This window comes from Triturus cristatus, chromosome 3_1 (assembly GCF_964204655.1).
Source record: "Triturus cristatus chromosome 3_1, aTriCri1.1, whole genome shotgun sequence".
NCBI lineage: Eukaryota > Metazoa > Chordata > Amphibia > Caudata > Salamandridae > Triturus > Triturus cristatus.
Window position 1 is genome coordinate 27,951,489 of NC_140583.1, and position 11,943 is coordinate 27,963,431.

The following is an 11,943-nucleotide window of genomic DNA, read 5'->3' on the forward strand; positions in this document are numbered from 1 at the left end:
CCTTCCTTAAGTCGGAGTTCAGCTAGGAGAACATCGAGTTCTGGCTGGCCTGCGACGACTTTAGGAAAACAAGCATTGGCATAGCCAATAGGTCATGCCTTTGGGCCCTTATAAGTGTTTAGTTATCCAGCACAATATCCTTGGTGCAACAACATTAACTGTTGCATGGCTAAACACTTATAAGGTCCCAAAGGCGAGACCTATTGGCTATGCCAATGCTTGTCTTACGTTGGGTAAACTGTGCAGTTTGTTGGGAGATCTCAAGCTCACACCACCCAAGCATTTCTGACTAAGCTATGACCCCGTGTTTACCTATAGTGATGCTGATGAGGAATGTGATCACGTGCCTTGAAGCAGACCATAAACTGCAAGGTGCCTGCCCTAGAACCTTAATGCAGTCAGTGTGCCAGGCATGAACCAGCAAAGTTTAACAGCTGATCTATCAGCGAGCGAGTGAATAAGATTAGTTTCTTCTACCTCCCTGGGTTCTTGGGAGCACGCAGGGAGTTGTTTCTACCACATGCTTGGTTTTCATTCACTGATCTTCAACGGCACAGAGACATTGGGTAGTAACTTCAAATAGGTCATTTTTATTTTTTGGAAAAATAAGTGGTTAAAAATCATTACAATACAAAAGTAAAGCAAAAGTGCAATACTACAGAACTTTATAAAATAGTAACTGAATTTAAAAAAAAAAAAAGAAAGAAAAAGATCAGTGCAAAACATAATCTGCAATAAAGCAGGAATAAATGTGCAAAATAGTATTCAAGAATATATTTTGTTGTGTAAATTAGGACAGCACAAAATTCATAAATTGGTTTGAGCGAGGATCCAGTATAGAACATATGCGGTTTCATTTACATAAATGTATTAATCTCAAAATGCATGGTTGAAAGAAAAATACTTCTTCTGATTGCAGCTATATGAGTCCCGAGCACACCCACTGTCAAACAGTTTTCCAGTTCCTTAATAATCTATGGCACCTTAAATATTCCGGTGAAGCCCGAGTGTGTGGGGAGGTTTTTGCGTGATTATGTGCTTGTTTGTAATTTCCATGTGCTGATTAATTTCTGCATGCCAGTGATCTGATATCCTGCGCTTCCCTGTAGGCCACTCCCGGCTATTCAAAGCGCAAGTTGGATTCTGGGACTTGTAGTTTACTTTAACACTAACAGAACAGACTCCCCACCAAGGTGCTATAAAGCCAGGACTACCTGAAGATGACAGTTTTGACGATGGACTTCTTAGCAGCTAGACACGTTCTCTTACATTCTATGCCTCTCACAGTTAATAAGTTACAGTTACTCGCCCACAGCTTGGAATAGCGGTCAGGTAGCCTAGTTTCATGAGCGTCTTCAGCCATCCCCGTCTTCTTCCTCAACGGCAATCTGCATTATGGGACTTGTAGTTGCCCTTTCTCCTTTCAACGTGTGCTCTTTTAGCATACAAAGGGCGTTTCCCTAAAGCCACAGCAGATTGATGGAGTCACGCATGATATGGGGATGCTTGGCAACTACGCAGGCTACAAAAATGTTTGGACATACTAGGCGTTAGGGATAGGAAACGACCGCCTATTCCCCACATAAACCATTTGCAGTTATAAAGGAATATGGCCCAGGAGTGCTTCATCTACGCATACGCACTCTGTCGTTGATATACACATGCAGTAAACACAAGGCACATTAGTGTAAATTAATCTGTTCATCTAATTCTTGGGCATTACGCCAATCAGGCTGCCTCTGGACTCCTGGACACCATGCAAAGAGCGTGTCCTCGTACTTGGAGTATAGTCCTATAAACAAAAGTAGAGGGGCAGAGGAAAACAAACATGCTGAAACTCCCCATTGGTGCTCTGGTCGTTCACCAAAGGCCTCGGTACATCTTGGTAGGAGTCAGGTCGAGCTCTCAAAGTGATCGAAATTCAGCCCGTCCAAAAAACATTTGGCATTCCAGCTGCTGCAATTCTATATGCCCACAGTTCCACTACATGCCAGCAAAACCCACAGGTAAGATATATAAATGAGTGGTTACGTTGTCATCTGTACAAGCGGACGACTAGCAGTCTACCTTACCCTACTTGACCATGTGTAGTCACTTTGTATCTGTGTGCCTCAATTGCCATAGCTGTCAAAACTGGGAGCCCCTAGAAACAGGATGGAGACCACAATTAAGTGCTGCATTAAAAAGTGCACGGGTGCAAGCTGATTGGTGGCTGATCATCTCCACATACGTGCCCTGCATACCACCATGCCAGTCCATCTGCTGGGTGCTTAGAACAGTCTGGTCTTCTCAAGCTGCTTCACCATCTTGGGATATTCTTCCTGCGCTGCTTTACCATCTCGGACAGCTTCTCCAGCCCTTCCACCAGCCCCTCACCATTGGTGGCACAGCAGGCCTGCACGTGCCACTCGTGGCCCAGCAGCTTACGCAGCCCCAGCCCCTCCACTAGCGCCGAGGTGCTCCGTGCTCCAGGAAGGTCCTGCTTGTTGGCCAGGACGACCAGTGGCACACCCCGCATCTCATCATTCTCGAAGATAGCGTCCAGCTCCGCTCGGGAGTCCTCGAAGCGCTCAGGGTCGGCGCTGTCCACCACAAAGAGCAGCCCATCTGTGTTGGCGAAGTAGTGCTTCCACAAGGCCCGAATTTTGGTCTGGCCGCCCACGTCCCAGACAGTGAAGGTCAGCCCCTTCATGGGCTCCAGCGTCTCCACGTTGAAGCCGATGGTGGGGATGGTGGTCACGGTTTCATTCAGCTTCAGCTTGTAGACGATGGTGGTTTTGCCAGCAGCGTCCAAGCCCAACATCAGGATCCGGGCTTCGAGGCCGTAGAAGCTCTTCAGCGCCTCGTGGAGAGTGCTTAGAAAGACCCCCATGATGCCAGACACCGGACCTGCAGGCGTTCTCGGTTAGTGTCTGCCGGTCTCTGGAGAGCTGGGCGCAGACTGTCTCTTTGTGGCGCCCACCACCTCCGGGACCCTCTCTCTCCTCCGGGGGCAGAGGTGCCTTGATGCACCCAGTCGAGGTGCGTGCGCTCCAATGCAGTCTCTTTGTGGCGCCCACCACCTCCGGGACCCTCGTTCTCCTCCAATGCAGTCTCTTCCTCCGGTGACCTGGGCGTGGTGAGAGCGCTCTGTTGACACCCGCTCCATTGCCCCGGTATTTATAGCAGGAGCTCTCCCGAGAAGAGACAGTTCACGTTTCATGAGCTCCGTCTGGTTGGTTGAAAGGCTGAGCGAAGGATTTCAACACGTCATCACCGCCACCCCTATCAGTGCATCGCTGGAAGGTGACCTGTTGGAACTGCACACTGCTTCCGGGAGTGCTGTGTGACGTCACAGGAAGTGATACCGACTCAAATGAAACCGAAACAGTGACGGAAACGGCAGCACGCTTTCCGATTGGTTAAGAACCGCCTCCACCGACATGTTTGTCAAATAGCTCCGGAAGTTAATACCGCTTGTATTATAATGCCATTTTTTATGTTGACCTTACACAGACTCAACTACCTTTTTATATTTTTACTCACAAAATGAAAAACAGAAAATTTTGTAAAGGAGAAAATAGTGGGTTTTTTTAAAAAAAAGGAGAGACACCTCAATCCGTGCCGATGTGTAGTAAAATTCTTGGCTGTCATTGCAGGCAGTACTTTGTTAGTGAAAGTCAAGCTGTCTGCAGTGTTAGTTGTAAGTCTATCTACTAGGGTTGAGAGCTTTCCAATTTTAACATCGCTCAAGGCCACGCCCACTGAGTGTATTAGTGCTCCAAAGATATCATATTTTATTTGCTTGAAACTGCATTTGCTCTGTCTTGTGTAAGAGTCATGTTTGCATTCTATGGGGCATATTACCAAGAACGGCGTTAAAATTATCGCTGCTTTAGAGGCAGGAAAGTGCCGCAAAAGCGGCGATAATGGCTTTGATAATATGCCGCAGAGAATTCCAATACAAGCCCATGTTCACACCAGAACATGGGCTTCTATGGGAATTCACAAGGACATATTATCAAGCCCATTATCGCCGCTTTAGCAGCAGTTTCCTGCCGCTAAAGCAGCAATAATTTTAACGCTGTTCTTGATAATATGCCCCTATGTTATCAGTGTGATAAGTTTTAGGCAAAACTAAAGCTGCATAGCAACTATCTACTAAATTCTATGGCAGGACAGGAGGCTCCGATTATGCTATCTCATTTCTTTAATAGAAATGCTCAGCAGCCAATCACAATACAGAAAAAGAAGAAAAAACTACATTTCTCATGAATACATTGGGCAACCATAGAGTATGTACACTATATAAGGCACCATAGAGAACATGACATCCTCTTTCTTTGCTGCTACGCAGCCAGTTAAGTGTACTTTTTCCTCTTTACTTGTTAGTTAATGGTACCTTATTATGCCTGTTGCACTTGCTTGTTAACGCTTCTGTTGCGCTCCATGTTGGCGCGTCGCTGCGGTGCTTCTGCCCGGTTTGCATTGGTTCCCTAGCGTTTTTTGGTCTTTAGCTTCCGCTCGCAGCTTTTGCCCGTCTCGGCGTTGCTGGGAGCGTGAGGTCACCTCCCTGAGTCCGGGCGCTTTGCGCCCGCGTCTCGGTTGCCTTGTGGAGTGGGAGATAGGGGCTCGCGCAATGCATGCGAGCACTCCTCTATGCAAATACCGGGCGGCCGTTACCGCGCATGCGCGGCGGCCATGTTTCTGTGACAACACGGTCTGTTTTGACAGGAGAAGATCGCGTTTCGGCGCCCATTGCCCACAGCCTGCGTATTTCACCCCAATTACGCCCTTTAGTTGAACAATAACACAATTGGGCTGTATAATCCTTAATAGGCTTCCCACAGCAAGCCCTCCCTCCACGTTTGATATTGCAGTGTGTTCAGGTTTTTCTACCTGTGTTATTGGCTTGCTGTGGGGTTTGTTCACTCCCCCTGCATTGTGCCTTTGGCCATTATTGATTATTGTCATCTCTCTGTGGGCATTATAATTGTTGCACTTGTGTGTCACTATGGCTGATTGTTATGATGGTGATGACTATTACTACGATGAAGATGCCTCTGGCTCTCTGGAGCACGATTTGGTTGAGGCTTTGGATCAGGGAGTACAACATTCCGTTAATAAGGCGCTTGTTCGTGCCATTAACCCCTTGAAACGTCATTTGTCTCTCTATGCTTAACAGCAGGGCTGGTTGCCGTCTGCTCGTGCGTCCTCTAAATCTCCGGTAAATCCTCACAAATCTGATTTCCAGAAATTGGCCAAAAGTTTGTCTTCTGACAGGTCTACCCCTAAGTCGGCGGTTGGGACTTCGGTTTCCACCTTTCCTGATACGGATATGGATGACACTCATTCCTCCACTTCGTCTGAACATGTCCCTCCTCCACGGAAGAAGGCTCGTAAAGAGCACTTCGTGGACGCTCCCTCACACCCCCCTATGTTTACGTTTGATCCCTCTGATATCGTTCATCCGAATTCTTCTTCTTGGTTGCCATCCCCTGCTGTGGCGGAATATGTACAGGCACATATTCGCCAACCATTTGCAAAGGATGTCAGGGCCCGCCTGAGATCCGAATTTCCACGTCCAGATTTAGCTGACCATTTGGCCGATACTCCAGAAGTGGATCCCACGATCTTATCTTATCTTAAGCAACATTTATAAAGTGCACTGACACCATAAGTTTCCTGGCGCTAGCAGAGTACAGAGTTTGTAGCGAGATAGGATAACCAGAGGTGGTGAAGAGCAGGGTTCTTAGGGATTTTCTAAAGTTAAGTAGGGAGCCGCAGATCTTGATCGACAGTGGAAGGGGGTTCCATAGCTTGGGGGCCAGGTAGGCAAATCTGCGTCCGCCCAGTTTTTTTTGTTTGAAGGTTGGGGCGGCCAGCAGATGGAGATGGGCCGACCGAAGGTTGCGAGCCGGGAGGTGCTTCGTAATAAGAGCTTTAATGAAGTCTGGGCTGTTGCCATGGAGGGCTTTGAAAGTCAGGCAGCCGGCCTTGAAGGCTGCCCTTTGTGCGATAGGTAGCCAATGCAGTTTGTGCAGCAGAGGCTTTGCGGATTGCCACTTCGGGGTTTTATGGATAAGTCTCGCTGCCTGATTCTGCACCATTTGGAGGCGGCGAAGCAACACTGTAGGTAAGCCGGGGTAGAGGGAATTTGAAAAGTCGAGGCGGGATAATACCAGCGAGATCACAACTTGTACCAACGCCGCATGTGACAACAGATGGGAAATTTTGCGGATTTTACGTAGCTGGAACATACTGGAAGAGATCACAGCGCCTACCTGAGATTTAAGGGAGAGGTCGGAGTCAATAAGCACTCCTATGCTCTTAATCGAGCTAGGAGGCATAGGGGCAGAGCCCAGCTAACTTGGCCAGAACTGGGGGCCCCAGTGTGCTAAGCTCTTTCCTGGCAGAATAAGCTCAGTTTTCCCGGGGTTGAGTTTTAGTTGGTTCTGGTTCATCCACAGCTGTATGTGAAGCATAGCTGCTTGGAGTACAGCAGCGGAGTCAGGGGAATCCAGGGGAAAAATGATCTGCAGGTCATCCGCGTAGTTGAAAACGGTGATCTTCCACCTCTTTAGCGAGTGAATTAAAGGGCGGAGGTATAGGTTGAACAGTAAGGGGGAGAGGGAAGAGCCCTGTGGGACCCCACAAACTGTGGGTGCCCTGGGTGCAGTATAAGGGCCCAAGCGAACCGCCTGTCCTCTGCCCGTGAGGAAGGATTTAACCCAGTCAAGGGCGAGGCCATGAATGCCGGCCTGCTCGACACGGTGGAGAAGAATGTTGTGATCCACCGTGTCAAACGCTGCCGACAAATCCAGGAGCACGAGTGCCTGCGCGATTCCTCTGACTGCATTCCCTCTCAAAACATCGATCACCGCCAGAATGACGGACTCGGTGGAATGAGCCGGCCTAAAACCAGCTTGGTTAAATTCCAAATAGCTGGAGCTCTCAACAAATTTCGAGAGACAGGTGGTTACATGGGCCTCAAGGATCTTAGACAGATATGGCAAGAGGGAGATAGGACGGTAATTGGAGAGGGTAGCAGGGTCCGCTTCTGGTTTTTTTTTAGGAGAGGGACCAATATAGCCTCCTTGAAGGCATTGGGACCGTGCCAGAATTAAGGGAGGCGTTCAGAAAGGAGAGGATGCTATCTGGTAGGGAAAGACAGATTTCCCTAAAAACAGAGGGAGGGCAGCAGTCGTTGGGGGACCCCGACTTAATGCGCGTAGAGAGCTCGGAGAGGGTACTAAGGGTAAGGACCGAAAAATGGGTGAGAGACAAAGGGTTAGAGACGGGGACATCCGGCAACCCACTAAGCATAGGGGGCGGGATGGTGTTCTTGATGTCCACAATTTTCTCAATGAAAAAGGTATTTAATGCATTGCAGGTCTCTTGGGTGGGAAGCTGAGTAGGTAGAATTCTATCATCAGAGGTGAAGTCATTCATTATTTTGAAGATTTCTTTTGGTTTATTATGGGCTAAAAGGATCCTGTCAGAGACATGTGAGGCTTTGGCTTTAGATATTGCACCTTTATACTCTTTACGGGCTGCTATATAGAGCAGTCTGTCAGGGTTCAAGTAATCACGTCTCCAATTACGTTCTAACTGGCGGAGCTTCAATTTCTGAACCTTGAGGTCACTTGAGAACCATCTTTGCGAGTTGCCATGCCTGGTGCGCGCAAATTTGGTGAGTGGGGCGAACCGATCACTGGCTATCTGTAGCCAATTGGTGATGTCGCCCTCCATCACCTCAATACTAGAGTCAGAATAAAGAATAGGAGAGGTGCTAGTCAGAAAATCTATGAACCCTTGGTGATCAAAGGAGCTCCATTTACGCGATATCCCACCTGCCAGAGTTGGAGCTTTGACCCTACCTTTAACTATGATGGTAATGTTGATCAGGTGGTGGTCCGACCAGATGGAGGGGGAGATGACTAGGTTGGTTAGGGCTACATCATGTGTCCAGATATGGTCGAGGGTATGACCTTTCAAGTGAGTGGAATCGGTGACATGTTGAGTCAGATTAAGACTGGAAAGGGCTTCAAATAATTCTGTGGCATGTGGTCCGGCTCGAACATCATTGAACCAATAGTTGAAGTCCCCAAATAGAGCAACTCTGGTATGGAGCATCAGCAAATTTGCCATTTGAACATGGGCATGGGATAAGGGTGACGATAAATGAGTATGAGCGAGAGGGCACCTGTCTCAGTTTCAAGATGAATGACCAAGTTGTCTACATCTGGCAAGACTAACGAGGCAGTGGCAATAAATTTAAATTGCTTCCGTATGATGGCTGCTACCCCACCCCCCGGGCGGCTAGACGGGCGATTAGTGTTAAGAATGTAATAATCTGGGGGGAGAGCAGCAAGAATGTCTGGGAGGGAGTCAGCGGTGAGCCAAGTTTCGGTGACTAATAGCACATCAGGCCTTTCAGTGGTCAGTAAGATAAAAATGTCTAACTGATGTTTCACCATAGATCGTGTGTTAAGGTATATCACCCGGAGCGGGGTGTCGTTCCTCGGGGCAAGTGGCCGATGGTCGTGGGAGGAAGAGGGAACTACATGCTCCCTACCGCCAGAGGGACAGTGAGAGATGCCTGCCCCTAGGGCTTGTTTGACCGTGCCGGGGGAAGGTGGTATGACCGGGAATTGTAGTTGTCTCAGGGTTTTGCCTGAGTAGAAAAGCGGCAGGGCGGCGCTCATGGCCCCTGGTCCAGGCCTGGCGTGGACGGGCGCAGACGAGCTTGCCTTTGGCGCGCCCGCTGTGCCCGTCCGCTGCGCTCCCGTGGGAGATGTTGCATTTAGTCCTTGTGCCCCGCCTTCAGTCTCCACCCCTAGAAGGCCGATTGGCTGAGGCCTGAGGGTAGAGAGCAGGGGAACAACTGGATCTGCTCGTGGATCGCGGTTCGAGTATGGAGGTCGTTTTTCAGGTATTTTAAAATATAACACAATGTGGAAGCACACAACAATTTCCTCAATCTGTTAAAATACGCGTGCTTTCTTAATCAAAGCAGCGCGGTGGCGACAGCAGCTCTAACAACACATACAAAACGTACAATTGCCGGTTTGCTGCAGGGAAGGAGCTTTTAACCAGTGCCCCACCTCCAGTCTCCACCCCTAGAAGGCCGATTGGCTGAGGCCTGAGGGGAGAGAGCAGGGGGACAACTGGATCTGCTCGTGGATCGCGGTTCGAGTATGGAGGTAGTTTTTCAGGTATTTTAAAATATAACACAATGTGAAAGCACACAACAATTTCCTCAATCTGTTAAAATACGCGCGCTTTCTTAATCAAAGCAGCGTGGTGGCGACAGCAGCTCTAACAACACATACAAAACGTACGATGGTCACATATCTGAAGAAGTACGCCAAAGACCCGAAGAAGGGTCTTGACAGGTCTTGGCGTTCCTGCCAGGACAAATTGTTGGACTTGTTGGGCCCGCTTACTAAAATCCTGTATCTTGGTGTTCAAGCTAAGGAGTCTTCAGCCCTTGTTGATCCTGATGAGCTCATTGAATGGTCCCAGAGGGCTATTTGCCAGTTGGGCAATGCCAACTGCGCAATTTCTTGTGAGCGGTGCCGTTCCATTCTTCTCAAGCTAGATCCTAAACTGGCGGAGCTCTCCTCTTCCGAATCCGGCCCCTTGGCTCAAGGACAATTATTTGGTCAACCGTTCCTGAAGGAGCTTACACTCTTTGTGGCCACTTTCAGTGGCCTTGACAAGGTTCAGGCCTCGCTGCGGCGAGCGTTTCGGCCGGTTTTTGCCAGGGCCGGATGACACAGGGGGCGCTCGTTCGGCCGTGGCTCTCAACAGAATTCCCAGAGAGGATTCCAGTCCCACAGAGGAGGGGGTCAGGTCTCCGGATACACCAATCATTACAATTTCTATCCCTCTCGCAAAGGGAGAGGATAGTATAGGAAAGGTCGATTCGTCGGAAATCAAGGAGGTCACCAGGACTCCAACACTTCAGGTGAGGTTAATTCCTGCTTCCGAGGTGGTATTGGGGGGCAGGATCCAATTTTTTCTCCACAATTGGCATCTAATCTCCAACGATGCTTGGGTGCTGGAAACGGTTCAAGGTTACAAGATAGAGTTTTACCAGCCCCAGCCTCAAACCCTCCCTCCAACCCCGTTGTTTTTCTCCCTTCAAGATCGGGAGTTCTTTTAAGCAGAAATAGACTCCCTTCTGGCAAAAGGGGCGATCCTTCGGACTACCCGTCATCCAAGAGGGTTTGTGAGCACGGTTTTTCTGGTTCAGAAACGAGGGGGCGGATCCCGTTTGGTTCTAAATCTGAAGGAGTTCAACGGAGGGGTACTTTATCGCCATTTCAAAATGGAAGGGATCCATCTGTTGCGAGATCTTCTACGGGAAGGGGATTGGATGGTTCGCCTAGATCTCAAAGATGCGTATTTGTCGATTCCAATCTTCAGCCCCCATCATCGGTTTCTACAGTTCCAATGGCAGGGGAACTGGTTCGAATACAAAGTTCTCCTGTTCGGCCTCTCGTCGGCTCCTTGGTGCTTCACAAAGCTTCTGAGGCCCGTCGTGAAATGCTTGCTCGGGGTGTTCGCATGATTATATACTTGGACGACATTCTGATCATGGCAGATTGTCCCTTCAAGTTGATGTCACATCTGGAATGGTCGATCGACCTGTTACAATCTCTGGGATTTCTGGTGAATCCTCAGAAATCTGTTTTCACCCCATCACAAGTGATAGATTTTCTGGGTTTCCAGGTCAATTCTCTTGCCTGTCAGCTTCTCTTACCCAATCAGAAGATTTGTTACATCAAGAGGGAGTTGACTTCGGTTCTCTCCAGACAGACTGTATCGTTGAGATCTATAGCACGAGTCGTCGGACTGTTGGCGTCTTCGATTCAGGCAATTTTCCCGGGCCCTCTGCATTACCGGTCGCTTCAATGTTTGAAGATCCGTCATCTCCAGAACGGCCTTCGCTATTCCAATCAAATTCCTCTTTCAGAGGAAGCGAGGTGGGAGATGCAATGGTGGTTGGACCACATGGAAGCCTGGAATGGGCGAGCCCTGTTCGGATCATCTCCGGAGATGGTGATAGAATCCGATGCCAGCCTGTGGGGTTGGGGAGCCCGGTGCGGTCCTATATCGACGGGGGGTCGGTGGTCTCCTCACGAGTTGACTCTCCACATAAATTGCCTGGAACTCCTGGCAGGGTCCTTCGCGATCCGTTGTTTCACTCCCCTTCGCTCCAATTGTTGCATTCTTCTCCGCATGGACAATGTGTCAGCGGTTCGTTATGTCAACAAGTTGGGCGGCACGAAGTCCAGGATCTTAGCGGAGATCGCCAAAGACTTTTGGCATTTTTGTCTACAAAAGAAGATCACTGTTATTGCCGAATATCTTCCCGGTCGCAGCAATCTGATTGCGGACTGGAATTCGCGTCATCTTCGGGATTTCAGCTATTGGAGGCTTCATCCTCGAGTATTTTGGGGCCAGTGTCACATCGACCTGTTCGCTTCATGCCTCAACACTCAGCTTCCTCTGTTCTTCAGCTGGAGGCTGGATCCGGAAGCCCTGGCCACGGACGCATTTCTACAGATTTGACCGTCACTTCTGTGCTACGCCTTTCCCCCGTTCATGATGATTCCCAGAGTCCTGGCTTGCACAAAACGTTATCAGTCGGAACTGATTCTGATTGCTCCTCTGTGGAGGGCTCAAGCCTGGTTCCCAGTTCTCCTGGAAATGTGTTGTGCAGTGCCGCTCCTTCTTCCCCAGAAGTGGAATTTCTTGCTGGACCCTCTTGACAATCCGCATCCCCTCATCCAGTCAGGCTCTCTCCTTCTTCTGGCATGGCGACTTTCGGGGACCGCTGGATGGTCCCAGGCCATTCACGAGACGCTTCCAAGTTTATCAGTGGATCTTGGGCACCCAACACTCATAAAAGCTACTCAGGCTCCTGGAAACGATGGTGTGCTTGGTGTGTTC

At 49.2% G+C, this 11,943-nt stretch overlaps 1 pseudogene across 1 annotated transcript; it reads right to left on the minus strand.

The window, feature by feature from the left end:
* Positions 1 to 570: 570 nt before the first annotated feature.
* LOC146859637 (uncharacterized) lies at positions 571 to 3,324 on the minus strand (annotated as a pseudogene). The gene has a single exon (XR_014979325.1). The product of XR_014979325.1 is annotated as an uncharacterized LOC146859637 (transcript).
* Between the last annotated feature and the right edge of the window lie 8,619 nt (positions 3,325 to 11,943).